The sequence below is a fragment of the Sinohyriopsis cumingii genome, unplaced genomic scaffold (assembly GCF_028554795.1).
Source record: "Sinohyriopsis cumingii isolate HCF-2022 unplaced genomic scaffold, ASM2855479v2 utg001656l, whole genome shotgun sequence".
NCBI classification, from domain to species: domain Eukaryota; kingdom Metazoa; phylum Mollusca; class Bivalvia; order Unionida; family Unionidae; genus Sinohyriopsis; species Sinohyriopsis cumingii.
In genome coordinates, this window is record NW_028316032.1 from 307,041 (window position 1) to 323,027 (window position 15,987).

The following is a 15,987-nucleotide window of genomic DNA, read 5'->3' on the forward strand; positions in this document are numbered from 1 at the left end:
AGGGATATTTGTTCATTGTCACGTAGTGAGTAGTAGCTAATGAGTTTTCAGTCCTTATGTCTTTATTTAAGTACGTGGAGTTGGACTATTTGGTCAATCATATTTTGTATGTTCTTCTTGTAACATTATTCTTCAGATATATTTATTGTTGTGTTTAGATATTATTTGGAAGCAAACATTTGTTTGAATTATTCATTGGAGCCACAAAATGCTATGTGGGTTAAAATATTATTTTTGGCCTATTGTGAATTATTTCTAAAGAATTCTTGAAAATGCCATTGTGATATATCAGAACTGTTGGTAGACCAATGCATTTGAGGATGTAGATTTTATTCGGAACATTCTATTCCTTTGGACTTGAAGATAACATTTTGGGATGATTTTGGATGCAATTCATAATGCTGTGAGTCCCTCTTACATTTTCATTTTACAACTTTGTTAACTGAATTATTTGTTCAGTATTACAAACCGTTTTGGTTTTGCTTATGTTTGTTTTTTAGTGTATGACCATAGATTCGTAATACTATTGGGTAATTATGACTCATTCATTTCTCAGTTAACGAACTAATATGCAGCATTACTGGAAATGCAAATATGATGGCAGCAGTGGGGGACGCATTTACTGAATTTTGTTTTCATAACAAAAAACTCTTAATTCCAAAGACTTGTGCAATGAAATGATATTGACGTGAAATGTAAAGAAAAGCATTTTCGTTTGAACCGAGCTCTGGGCATCTATCTGCACCATAACTGCTAAACGTCATGTGATACAAATATGGCCGCGCCCTTTAAATATGTAATGGAAAGGGCTACGCAGCAAAATCCGAGACTGACAAACTGACAGAATTTGGATGAGTAGTGCCCCAATCTCAGTCGCTAGAGCATCCGACATTTAATCTAAGGGTCATGGGTGAAAGTCCGAGGGTAGGTGGTTATGATTTAGCTTCCACTGATTTTCAATTGTTGTCAAAATGAATATAGATATACCTGCAAGTATTTCTCTCCTTTCCTAAAATGTCCCTAAATGAGAGCGTATCCACATGTCCATGCGAAGGGGATAGAGTACCCAATTTAATCAACTCTAAGAGATGTTGATCATTCTGTCAGCATTTCTTCTTGATTCCAGTAAATCTAACGCATCCACTATATCATATGCAAATTGAATGCATTCATATTATGATACGAATATTATTAAAATATACGGACAGAAGCACAAAAGTCAACGCCAGTCTAAAAGCTCCACCTAACAGACAATATGTTTAAAGTAATGAGACACTACCACTGCAAGCTACTATCAGTTGTTTCGTGTTCTAAATTGTTTATTCAAACGTTGTAATGGAGACAAAACGAAGAATGCACCGTGAAGACGTATAAACACTTCTCGTTTCAATCAACAATAACTGCATGAGATATGCATGCAGGATGTGTTCACGGTTTTAATGGAGGTACGATCACCGCCTCTCGGACACCTGAATTCGGTGGTCACAACATCGCGGTATAGAATGCGATGATTGTATTGGTGAAAATACTAAGTCTTAAAATTAAATTGTTGCCGTCCAGTTTCGGATGCTCAATCTAAATGAATGAAAATATGGATTTTTTAAAAATGATTTATCAATTGCGAGTTTTGATAATAGTTCTCGATTTAAGTAAGCTAAAGAATGCAATGCATCGTTTGAGAATTAAAGGCATTAATTTTACGATTCAAACAATAACATAATATGTAATTCGCAATGTAACACAAATCTCAAAGGAATTTTAAAATCTGCGACTAAAAGTTAATATGTCTTAAAAAGAAGAGAAGAAAAGAGACTAGCACTGCAGGGTACTGTCAGTTCTTTCCTGTTCTGATGAGTTAGATGAAACTTTGCAACGTGGAGAAAATAAAGACTGCACCGTACATATGTGAAAGAAACCTATCTTAGATCAAGTCATGAAGGTTACAATAATGAGTTCACAGTTTTGTGGGAAGTATGATTACGGGCTATCGGACACTCGAAAGCAGTGGCCACAAGGATCGCGCAATCCGGTGCAGTGATATTAATGGTTAAAACACAAAAATGAAGAATAAAAATAAATGACCAAAAAAAAAAAAAGGAAAGAAAGAAAGATGTTAGTCGTAAAAATGAATTTTTGCTGACTTACAATTTTAGTTGCTAAATCAAAATGAAGAAATAATTCGGAAGAATTGATTATCAGTATTTTGGAAATTCCCACAATTGATAATAATAATAATAATAATAATAATAATAATAATAATAATAATAATAATAACATTTATGTGGACTTAGTACAGCGCCTAAGACGTTAAAGCGCTAAGAGCTCGAAAATATTAGATAACAAACAAAAATATACACCAGTACAAGGATAGGATAGAAAAATCCCAACACTATTGAATTACAAAACAAAACGCTTCAATAGAAGTATATAGAATATGTAAATGAACTTACATATTTCATTCACTTTTTATCTGGATGGGTACATACAGGGTCACTACCATAATCAGTACCTTTCTGAGGGCTGTGTGGAAACCAGAAAGACATTGACAAGCTAATGAATTTGAAAAAGAGGATATCAAAATTCAACATAAAAATGATTATATGAGAAAATAAAAACGTTTCTGTGGGACATTTACCATCACACCTATTTGTAGCTAAATAGACGCGTGTACAAAGTGTAGTATAAATTTGTAATGGTATTAAAAATTGTACGCCCACCGTGGGACTCGAACTCACGACCCTCAGATTAAAAGTCTGATGCTCTACCGACTGAGCTAGGCGGGCTACTTGTTAATGCATGGTCGAATGTTGGCTCGGGTAGTTATGCGCAACATGGTTAATCGTTATCTCATCAACTTCACATAGCTAGCGTCTAGGATTGATTGGATCTTAGATGTTAGCCCCTTATGGAAACAATAATCCAGTTTATATGGCAATCAACCATTCACGGAGGAATTTAAATTTTGCTGCATAAGGAAATGCACAAATGTGTCATTAGCCGAGCAAGTTGCTAAAGTTAAGACTAGTCATTGTTTCTTTGTGTTAACAGTTATGATTTTACAGTCCGGACAACACAAACACTATCCTTCTGCTCTTCTCTTAAATCTTCGCATTCTTTCCTTAATTTCTCTCAGTTAATTACACATGTGAAAATCACCTATCTTGAAATTTTTTGTTTCCAGAGAAAGCAATGCTTACACACTACATAATCAATTAAATAGTACCTGTAAGTTGATAAACTTGCTTCCAATTAATTGTTCTCTATACATATTTGTGATTTTCTTCTATGGATCGGTACAGGAGAAAATACATAAATACGGAAGGTGTGTGTTAGATGTGGTGGTTTTATTTCTACGACATGGGAGATTTGTGTGTGTGTGTGTGTGTGTGTTTGAGTGTGCATGTGATTTGTATTTTTAAGGTAGCTTTTAAGAATTTGTCAGTCATATCGCTACGATGTCTGCAGTGTGGCAGTTTATAGTGATGGCTAGCACTGGGGCATCATGCCGCAGACATGTGGCATGATGTCCCACCCAGTCACTTTATCCTGAGACCCGGCCGACCAGTCCTAACACTAACCTCTTAATGCTGAGCTCCAAGCAAGGCAGCTGTTAGTACCATATTTGTAAGTCTTTGGTATGACTCGGCCGGGGATCGATCCCACGAACTCCCGCATCCGAGGCGTACGCTGTAATTACTAGGCCACCGGAGCTTTTAGGGATATTTGTTCATTGTCACGTAGTGAGTAGTAGCTAATGAGTTTTCAGTCCTTATGTCTTTATTTAAGTACGTGGAGTTGGACTATTTGGTCAATCATATTTTGTATGTTCTTCTTGTAACATTATTCTTCAGATATATTTATTGTTGTGTTTAGATATTATTTGGAAGCAAACATTTGTTTGAATTATTCATTGGAGCCACAAAATGCTATGTGGGTTAAAATATTATTTTTGGCCTATTGTGAATTATTTCTAAAGAATTCTTGAAAATGCCATTGTGATATATCAGAACTGTTGGTAGACCAATGCATTTGAGGATGTAGATTTTATTCGGAACATTCTATTCCTTTGGACTTGAAGATAACATTTTGGGATGATTTTGGATGCAATTCATAATGCTGTAAGTCCCTCTTACATTTTCATTTTACAACTTTGTTAACTGAATTATTTGTTCAGTATTTCAAACCGTTTTGGTTTTGCTTATGTTTGTTTCTTAGTGTATGACCATAGATTCGTAATACTATTGGGTAATTATGACTCATTCATTTCTCAGTTAACGAACTAATATGCAGCATTACTGGAAATGCAAATATGATGGCAGCAGTGGGGGACGCATTTACTGAATTTTGTTTTCATAACAAAAAACTCTTAATTCCAAAGACTTGTGCAATGAAATGATATTGACGTGAAATGTAAAGAAAAGCATTTTCGTTTGAACCGAGCTCTGGGCATCTATCTGCACCATAACTGCTAAACGTCATGTGATACAAATATGGCCGCGCCCTTTAAATATGTAATGGAAAGGGCTACGCAGCAAAATCCGAGACTGACAAACTGACAGAATTTGGATGAGTAGTGCCCCAATCTCAGTCGCTAGAGCATCCGACATTTAATCTAAGGGTCATGGGTGAAAGTCCGAGGGTAGGTGGTTATGATTTAGCTTCCACTGATTTTCAATTGTTGTCAAAATGAATATAGATATACCTGCAAGTATTTCTCTCCTTTCCTAAAATGTCCCTAAATGAGAGCGTATCCACATGTCCATGCGAAGGGGATAGAGTACCCAATTTAATCAACTCTAAGAGATGTTGATCATTCTGTCAGCATTTCTTCTTGATTCCAGTAAATCTAACGCATCCACTATATCATATGCAAATTGAATGCATTCATATTATGATACGAATATTATTAAAATATACGGACAGAAGCACAAAAGTCAACGCCAGTCTAAAAGCTCCACCTAACAGACAATATGTTTAAAGTAATGAGACACTACCACTGCAAGCTACTATCAGTTGTTTCGTGTTCTAAATTGTTTATTCAAACGTTGTAATGGAGACAAAACGAAGAATGCACCGTGAAGACGTATAAACACTTCTCGTTTCAATCAACAATAACTGCATGAGATATGCATGCAGGATGTGTTCACGGTTTTAATGGAGGTACGATCACCGCCTCTCGGACACCTGAATTCGGTGGTCACAACATCGCGGTATAGAATGCGATGATTGTATTGGTGAAAATACTAAGTCTTAAAATTAAATTGTTGCCGTCCAGTTTCGGATGCTCAATCTAAATGAATGAAAATATGGATTTTTTAAAAATGATTTATCAATTGCGAGTTTTGATAATAGTTCTCGATTTAAGTAAGCTAAAGAATGCAATGCATCGTTTGAGAATTAAAGGCATTAATTTTACGATTCAAACAATAACATAATATGTAATTCGCAATGTAACACAAATCTCAAAGGAATTTTAAAATCTGCGACTAAAAGTTAATATGTCTCAAAAAGAAGAGAAGAAAAGAGACTAGCACTGCAGGGAACTGTCAGTTCTTTCCTGTTCTGATGAGTTAGATGAAACTTTGCAACGTGGAGAAAATAAAGACTGCACCGTACATATGTGAAAGAAACCTATCTTAGATCAAGTCATGAAGGTTACAATAATGAGTTCACAGTTTTGTGGGAAGTATGATTACGGGCTATCGGACACTCGAAAGCAGTGGCCACAAGGATCGCGCAATCCGGTGCAGTGATATTAATGGTTAAAACACAAAAATGAAGAATAAAAATAAATGACCAAAAAAAAAAAAAGGAAAGAAAGAAAGATGTTAGTCGTAAAAATGAATTTTTGCTGACTTACAATTTTAGTTGCTAAATCAAAATGAAGAAATAATTCGGAAGAATTGATTATCAGTATTTTGGAAATTCCCACAATTGATAATAATAATAATAATAATAATAATAATAATAATAATAATAATAATGATAATAAAAATAATAACAATAATAATATTAATAATAATAATAATAATAATAATAATAATAATAATAATAATAATAATAACATTTATGTGGACTTAGTACAGCGCCTAAGACGTTAAAGCGCTAAGAGCTCGAAAATATTAGATAACAAACAAAAATATACACCAGTACAAGGATAGGATAGAAAAATCCCAACACTATTGAATTACAAAACAAAACGCTTCAATAGAAGTATATAGAATATGTAAATGAACTTACATATTTCATTCACTTTTTATGTGGATGGGTACATACAGGGTCACTACCATAATCAGTACCTTTCTGAGGGCTGTGTGGAAACCAGAAAGACATTGACAAGCTAATGAATTTGAAAAAGAGGATATCAAAATTCAACATAAAAATGATTATATGAGAAAATAAAAACGTTTCTGTGGGACATTTACCATCACACCTATTTGTAGCTAAATAGACGCGTGTACAAAGTGTAGTATAAATTTGTAATGGTATTAAAAATTGTACGCCCACCGTGGGACTCGAACTCACGACCCTCAGATTAAAAGTCTGATGCTCTACCGACTGAGCTAGGCGGGCTACTTGTTAATGCATGGTCGAATGTTGGCTCGGGTAGTTATGCGCAACATGGTTAATCGTTATCTCATCAACTTCACATAGCTAGCGTCTAGGATTGATTGGATCTTAGATGTTAGCCCCTTATGGAAACAATAATCCAGTTTATATGGCAATCAACCATTCACGGAGGAATTTAAATTTTGCTGCATAAGGAAATGCACAAATGTGTCATTAGCCGAGCAAGTTGCTAAAGTTAAGACTAGTCATTGTTTCTTTGTGTTAACAGTTATGATTTTACAGTCCGGACAACACAAACACTATCCTTCTGCTCTTCTCTTAAATCTTCGCATTCTTTCCTTAATTTCTCTCAGTTAATTACACATGTGAAAATCACCTATCTTGAAATTTTTTGTTTCCAGAGAAAGCAATGCTTACACACTACATAATCAATTAAATAGTACCTGTAAGTTGATAAACTTGCTTCCAATTAATTGTTCTCTATACATATTTGTGATTTTCTTCTATGGATCGGTACAGGAGAAAATACATAAATACGGAAGGTGTGTGTTAGATGTGGTGGTTTTATTTCTACGACATGGGAGATTTGTGTGTGTGTGTGTGTGTGTGTTTGTGTGTGCATGTGATTTGTATTTTTAAGGTAGCTTTTAAGAATTTGTCAGTCATATCGCTACGATGTCTGCAGTGTGGCAGTTTATAGTGATGGCTAGCACTGGTTCATCATGCCGCAGACATGTGGCATGATGTCCCACCCAGTCACTTTATCCTGAGACCCGGCCGACCAGTCCTAACACTAACCTCTTAATGCTGAGCTCCAAGCAAGGCAGCTGTTAGTACCATATTTGTAAGTCTTTGGTATGACTCGGCCGGGGATCGATCCCACGAACTCCCGCATCCGAGGCGTACGCTGTAATTACTAGGCCACCGGAGCTTTTAGGGATATTTGTTCATTGTCACGTAGTGAGTAGTAGCTAATGAGTTTTCAGTCCTTATGTCTTTATTTAAGTACGTGGAGTTGGACTATTTGGTCAATCATATTTTGTATGTTCTTCTTGTAACATTATTCTTCAGATATATTTATTGTTGTGTTTAGATATTATTTGGAAGCAAACATTTGTTTGAATTATTCATTGGAGCCACAAAATGCTATGTGGGTTAAAATATTATTTTTGGCCTATTGTGAATTATTTCTAAAGAATTCTTGAAAATGCCATTGTGATATATCAGAACTGTTGGTAGACCAATGCATTTGAGGATGTAGATTTTATTCGGAACATTCTATTCCTTTGGACTTGAAGATAACATTTTGGGATGATTTTGGATGCAATTCATAATGCTGTAAGTCCCTCTTACATTTTCATTTTACAACTTTGTTAACTGAATTATTTGTTCAGTATTACAAACCGTTTTGGTTTTGCTTAGGTTTGTTTTTTAGTGTATGACCATAGATTCGTAATACTATTGGGTAATTATGACTCATTCATTTCTCAGTTAACGAACTAATATGCAGCATTACTGGAAATGCAAATATGATGGCAGCAGTGGGGGACGCATTTACTGAATTTTGTTTTCATAACAAAAAACTCTTAATTCCAAAGACTTGTGCAATGAAATGATATTGACGTGAAATGTAAAGAAAAGCATTTTCGTTTGAACCGAGCTCTGGGCATCTATCTGCACCATAACTGCTAAACGTCATGTGATACAAATATGGCCGCGCCCTTTAAATATGTAATGGAAAGGGCTACGCAGCAAAATCCGAGACTGACAAACTGACAGAATTTGGATGAGTAGTGCCCCAATCTCAGTCGCTAGAGCATCCGACATTTAATCTAAGGGTCATGGGTGAAAGTCCGAGGGTAGGTGGTTATGATTTAGCTTCCACTGATTTTCAATTGTTGTCAAAATGAATATAGATATACCTGCAAGTATTTCTCTCCTTTCCTAAAATGTCCCTAAATGAGAGCGTATCCACATGTCCATGCGAAGGGGATAGAGTACCCAATTTAATCAACTCTAAGAGATGTTGATCATTCTGTCAGCATTTCTTCTTGATTCCAGTAAATCTAACGCATCCACTATATCATATGCAAATTGAATGCATTCATATTATGATACGAATATTATTAAAATATACGGACAGAAGCACAAAAGTCAACGCCAGTCTAAAAGCTCCACCTAACAGACAATATGTTTAAAGTAATGAGACACTACCACTGCAAGCTACTATCAGTTGTTTCGTGTTCTAAATTGTTTATTCAAACGTTGTAATGGAGACAAAACGAAGAATGCACCGTGAAGACGTATAAACACTTCTCGTTTCAATCAACAATAACTGCATGAGATATGCATGCAGGATGTGTTCACGGTTTTAATGGAGGTACGATCACCGCCTCTCGGACACCTGAATTCGGTGGTCACAACATCGCGGTATAGAATGCGATGATTGTATTGGTGAAAATACTAAGTCTTAAAATTAAATTGTTGCCGTCCAGTTTCGGATGCTCAATCTAAATGAATGAAAATATGGATTTTTTAAAAATGATTTATCAATTGCGAGTTTTGATAATAGTTCTCGATTTAAGTAAGCTAAAGAATGCAATGCATCGTTTGAGAATTAAAGGCATTAATTTTACGATTCAAACAATAACATAATATGTAATTCGCAATGTAACACAAATCTCAAAGGAATTTTAAAATCTGCGACTAAAAGTTAATATGTCTCAAAAAGAAGAGAAGAAAAGAGACTAGCACTGCAGGGAACTGTCAGTTCTTTCCTGTTCTGATGAGTTAGATGAAACTTTGCAACGTGGAGAAAATAAAGACTGCACCGTACATATGTGAAAGAAACCTATCTTAGATCAAGTCATGAAGGTTACAATAATGAGTTCACAGTTTTGTGGGAAGTATGATTACGGGCTATCGGACACTCGAAAGCAGTGGCCACAAGGATCGCGCAATCCGGTGCAGTGATATTAATGGTTAAAACACAAAAATGAAGAATAAAAATAAATGACCAAAAAAAAAAAAAGGAAAGAAAGAAAGATGTTAGTCGTAAAAATGAATTTTTGCTGACTTACAATTTTAGTTGCTAAATCAAAATGAAGAAATAATTCGGAAGAATTGATTATCAGTATTTTGGAAATTCCCACAATTGATAATAATAATAATAATAATAATAATAATAATAATAATAATAATGATAATAAAAATAATAACAATAATAATATTAATAATAATAATAATAATAATAATAATAATAATAATAATAATAATAATAACATTTATGTGGACTTAGTACAGCGCCTAAGACGTTAAAGCGCTAAGAGCTCGAAAATATTAGATAACAAACAAAAATATACACCAGTACAAGGATAGGATAGAAAAATCCCAACACTATTGAATTACAAAACAAAACGCTTCAATAGAAGTATATAGAATATGTAAATGAACTTACATATTTCATTCACTTTTTATGTGGATGGGTACATACAGGGTCACTACCATAATCAGTACCTTTCTGAGGGCTGTGTGGAAACCAGAAAGACATTGACAAGCTAATGAATTTGAAAAAGAGGATATCAAAATTCAACATAAAAATGATTATATGAGAAAATAAAAACGTTTCTGTGGGACATTTACCATCACACCTATTTGTAGCTAAATAGACGCGTGTACAAAGTGTAGTATAAATTTGTAATGGTATTAAAAATTGTACGCCCACCGTGGGACTCGAACTCACGACCCTCAGATTAAAAGTCTGATGCTCTACCGACTGAGCTAGGCGGGCTACTTGTTAATGCATGGTCGAATGTTGGCTCGGGTAGTTATGCGCAACATGGTTAATCGTTATCTCATCAACTTCACATAGCTAGCGTCTAGGATTGATTGGATCTTAGATGTTAGCCCCTTATGGAAACAATAATCCAGTTTATATGGCAATCAACCATTCACGGAGGAATTTAAATTTTGCTGCATAAGGAAATGCACAAATGTGTCATTAGCCGAGCAAGTTGCTAAAGTTAAGACTAGTCATTGTTTCTTTGTGTTAACAGTTATGATTTTACAGTCCGGACAACACAAACACTATCCTTCTGCTCTTCTCTTAAATCTTCGCATTCTTTCCTTAATTTCTCTCAGTTAATTACACATGTGAAAATCACCTATCTTGAAATTTTTTGTTTCCAGAGAAAGCAATGCTTACACACTACATAATCAATTAAATAGTACCTGTAAGTTGATAAACTTGCTTCCAATTAATTGTTCTCTATACATATTTGTGATTTTCTTCTATGGATCGGTACAGGAGAAAATACATAAATACGGAAGGTGTGTGTTAGATGTGGTGGTTTTATTTCTACGACATGGGAGATTTGTGTGTGTGTGTGTGTGTGTGTTTGTGTGTGCATGTGATTTGTATTTTTAAGGTAGCTTTTAAGAATTTGTCAGTCATATCGCTACGATGTCTGCAGTGTGGCAGTTTATAGTGATGGCTAGCACTGGTTCATCATGCCGCAGACATGTGGCATGATGTCCCACCCAGTCACTTTATCCTGAGACCCGGCCGACCAGTCCTAACACTAACCTCTTAATGCTGAGCTCCAAGCAAGGCAGCTGTTAGTACCATATTTGTAAGTCTTTGGTATGACTCGGCCGGGGATCGATCCCACGAACTCCCGCATCCGAGGCGTACGCTGTAATTACTAGGCCACCGGAGCTTTTAGGGATATTTGTTCATTGTCACGTAGTGAGTAGTAGCTAATGAGTTTTCAGTCCTTATGTCTTTATTTAAGTACGTGGAGTTGGACTATTTGGTCAATCATATTTTGTATGTTCTTCTTGTAACATTATTCTTCAGATATATTTATTGTTGTGTTTAGATATTATTTGGAAGCAAACATTTGTTTGAATTATTCATTGGAGCCACAAAATGCTATGTGGGTTAAAATATTATTTTTGGCCTATTGTGAATTATTTCTAAAGAATTCTTGAAAATGCCATTGTGATATATCAGAACTGTTGGTAGACCAATGCATTTGAGGATGTAGATTTTATTCGGAACATTCTATTCCTTTGGACTTGAAGATAACATTTTGGGATGATTTTGGATGCAATTCATAATGCTGTAAGTCCCTCTTACATTTTCATTTTACAACTTTGTTAACTGAATTATTTGTTCAGTATTACAAACCGTTTTGGTTTTGCTTATGTTTGTTTTTTAGTGTATGACCATAGATTCGTAATACTATTGGGTAATTATGACTCATTCATTTCTCAGTTAACGAACTAATATGCAGCATTACTGGAAATGCAAATATGATGGCAGCAGTGGGGGACGCATTTACTGAATTTTGTTTTCATAACAAAAAACTCTTAATTCCAAAGACTTGTGCAATGAAATGATATTGACGTGAAATGTAAAGAAAAGCATTTTCGTTTGAACCGAGCTCTGGGCATCTATCTGCACCATAACTGCTAAACGTCATGTGATACAAATATGGCCGCGCCCTTTAAATATGTAATGGAAAGGGCTAAGCAGCAAAATCCGAGACTGACAAACTGACAGAATTTGGATGAGTAGTGCCCCAATCTCAGTCGCTAGAGCATCCGACATTTAATCTAAGGGTCATGGGTGAAAGTCCGAGGGTAGGTGGTTATGATTTAGCTTCCACTGATTTTCAATTGTTGTCAAAATGAATATAGATATACCTGCAAGTATTTCTCTCCTTTCCTAAAATGTCCCTAAATGAGAGCGTATCCACATGTCCATGCGAAGGGGATAGAGTACCCAATTTAATCAACTCTAAGAGATGTTGATCATTCTGTCAGCATTTCTTCTTGATTCCAGTAAATCTAACGCATCCACTATATCATATGCAAATTGAATGCATTCATATTATGATACGAATATTATTAAAATATACGGACAGAAGCGCAAAAGTCAACGCCAGTCTAAAAGCTCCACCTAACAGACAATATGTTTAAAGTAATGAGACACTACCACTGCAAGCTACTATCAGTTGTTTCGTGTTCTAAATTGTTTATTCAAACGTTGTAATGGAGACAAAACGAAGAATGCACCGTGAAGACGTATAAACACTTCTCGTTTCAATCAACAATAACTGCATGAGATATGCATGCAGGATGTGTTCACGGTTTTAATGGAGGTACGATCACCGCCTCTCGGACACCTGAATTCGGTGGTCACAACATCGCGGTATAGAATGCGATGATTGTATTGGTGAAAATACTAAGTCTTAAAATTAAATTGTTGCCGTCCAGTTTCGGATGCTCAATCTAAATGAATGAAAATATGGATTTTTTAAAAATGATTTATCAATTGCGAGTTTTGATAATAGTTCTCGATTTAAGTAAGCTAAAGAATGCAATGCATCGTTTGAGAATTAAAGGCATTAATTTTACGATTCAAACAATAACATAATATGTAATTCGCAATGTAACACAAATCTCAAAGGAATTTTAAAATCTGCGACTAAAAGTTAATATGTCTTAAAAAGAAGAGAAGAAAAGAGACTAGCACTGCAGGGTACTGTCAGTTCTTTCCTGTTCTGATGAGTTAGATGAAACTTTGCAACGTGGAGAAAATAAAGACTGCACCGTACATATGTGAAAGAAACCTATCTTAGATCAAGTCATGAAGGTTACAATAATGAGTTCACAGTTTTGTGGGAAGTATGATTACGGGCTATCGGACACTCGAAAGCAGTGGCCACAAGGATCGCGCAATCCGGTGCAGTGATATTAATGGTTAAAACACAAAAATGAAGAATAAAAATAAATGACCAAAAAAAAAAAAGGAAAGAAAGAAAGATGTTAGTCGTAAAAATGAATTTTTGCTGACTTACAATTTTAGTTGCTAAATCAAAATGAAGAAATAATTCGGAAGAATTGATTATCAGTATTTTGGAAATTCCCACAATTGATAATAATAATAATAATAATAATAATAATAATAATAATAATAATAATAATAATGATAATAAAAATAATAACAATAATAATATTAATAATAATAATAATAATAATAATAATAATAATAATAATAATAATCATAATAATAATAATAATAATTATGTGGACTTAGTACAGCGCCTAAGACGTTAAAGCGCTAAGAGCTCGAAAATATTAGATAACAAACAAAAATATACACCAGTACAAGGATAGGATAGAAAAATCCCAACACTATTGAATTACAAAACAAAACGCTTCAATAGAAGTATATAGAATATGTAAATGAACTTACATATTTCATTCACTTTTTATGTGGATGGGTACATACAGGGTCACTACCATAATCAGTACCTTTCTGAGGGCTGTGTGGAAACCAGAAAGACATTGACAAGCTAATGAATTTGAAAAAGAGGATATCAAAATTCAACATAAAAATGATTATATGAGAAAATAAAAACGTTTCTGTGGGACATTTACCATCACACCTATTTGTAGCTAAATAGACGCGTGTACAAAGTGTAGTATAAATTTGTAATGGTATTAAAAATTGTACGCCCACCGTGGGACTCGAACTCACGACCCTCAGATTAAAAGTCTGATGTTCTACCGACTGAGCTAGGCGGGCTACTTCTTAATGCATGGTCGAATGTTGGCTCGGGTAGTTATGCGCAACATGGTTAATCGTTATCTCATCAACTTCACATAGCTAGCGTCTAGGATTGATTGGATCTTAGATCTTAGCCCCTTATGGAAACAATAATCCAGTTTATATGGCAATCAACCATTCACGGAGGAATTTAAATTTTGCTGCATAAGGAAATGCACAAATGTGTCATTAGCCGAGCAAGTTGCTAAAGTTAAGACTAGTCATTGTTTCTTTGTGTTAACAGTTATGATTTTACAGTCCGGACAACACAAACACTATCCTTCTGCTCTTCTCTTAAATCTTCGCATTCTTTCCTTAATTTCTCTCAGTTAATTACACATGTGAAAATCACCTATCTTGAAATTTTTTGTTTCCAGAGAAAGCAATGCTTACACACTACATAATCAATTAAATAGTACCTGTAAGTTGATAAACTTGCTTCCAATTAATTGTTCTCTATACATATTTGTGATTTTCTTCTATGGATCGGTACAGGAGAAAATACATAAATACGGAAGGTGTGTGTTAGATGTGGTGGTTTTATTTCTACGACATGGGAGATTTGTGTGTGTGTGTGTGTGTGTGTTTGTGTGTGCATGTGATTTGTATTTTTAAGGTAGCTTTTAAGAATTTGTCAGTCATATCGCTACGATGTCTGCAGTGTGGCAGGTTATAGTGATGGCTAGCACTGGGGCATCATGCCGCAGACATGTGGCATGATGTCCCACCCAGTCACTTTATCCTGAGACCCGGCCGACCAGTCCTAACACTAACCTCTTAATGCTGAGCTCCAAGCAAGGCAGCTGTTAGTACCATATTTGTAAGTCTTTGGTATGACTCGGCCGGGGATCGATCCCACGAACTCCCGCATCCGAGGCGTACGCTGTAATTACTAGGCCACCGGAGCTTTTAGGGATATTTGTTCATTGTCACGTAGTGAGTAGTAGCTAATGAGTTTTCAGTCCTTATGTCTGTATTTAAGTACGTGGAGTTGGACTATTTGGTCAGTCATATATTGTATGTTCTTCTTGTAACATTATTCTTCAGATATATTTATTGTTGTGTTTAGATATTATTTGGAAGCAAACATTTGTTTGAATTATTCATTGGAGCCACAAGATGCTATGTGGGTTAAAATATTATTTTTGGCCTATTGTGAATTATTTCTAAAGAATTCTTGAAAATGCCATTGTGATATATCAGAACTGTTGGTAGACCAATGCATTTGAGGATGTAGATTTTATTCGGAACATTCTATTCCTTTGGACTTGAAGATAACATTTTGGGATGATTTTGGATGCAATTCATAATGCTGTAAGTCCCTCTTACATGTTCATTTTGCAACTTTGTTAACTGAATTATTTGTTCAGTATTACAAACCGTTTTGGTTTTGCTTATGTTTGTTTTTTAGTGTATGACCATAGATTCGTAATACTACTGGGTAATTATGACTCATTCATTTCTCAGTTAACGAACTAATATGCAGCATTACTGGAAATGCAAATATGATGGCAGCAGTGGAGGACGCATTTACTGAATTTTGTTTTCATAACAAAAAACTCTTAATTCCAAAGACTTGTGCAATGAAATGATATTGACGTGAAATGTAAAGAAAAGCATTTTCGTTTGAACCGAGCTCTGGGCATCTATCTGCACCATAACTGCTAAACGTCATGTGATACAAATATGGCCGCGCCCTTTAAATATGTAATGGAAAGGGCTACGCAGCAAAATCCGAGACTGACAAACTGACAGAATTTGGATGAGTAGTGCCCCAATCTCAGTCGCTAGAGCATCCG

At 35.1% G+C, this 15,987-nt stretch overlaps 3 non-coding genes across 3 annotated transcripts; all 3 read right to left on the reverse strand.

Moving 5' to 3' along the window:
* Positions 1–2,710: 2,710 nt before the first annotated feature.
* Positions 2,711–2,783, reverse strand: Trnak-uuu (transfer RNA lysine (anticodon UUU)). Its single transcript has one exon. It is a non-coding gene; the product is annotated as a tRNA-Lys (tRNA).
* Positions 2,784–6,500: 3,717 nt separating this feature from the next.
* On the reverse strand, positions 6,501–6,573 carry Trnak-uuu (transfer RNA lysine (anticodon UUU)). The gene has a single exon. It is a non-coding gene; the product is annotated as a tRNA-Lys (tRNA).
* Positions 6,574–10,287: 3,714 nt separating this feature from the next.
* On the reverse strand, positions 10,288–10,360 carry Trnak-uuu (transfer RNA lysine (anticodon UUU)). Its single transcript has one exon. It is a non-coding gene; the product is annotated as a tRNA-Lys (tRNA).
* Positions 10,361–15,987: the final 5,627 nt, after the last annotated feature.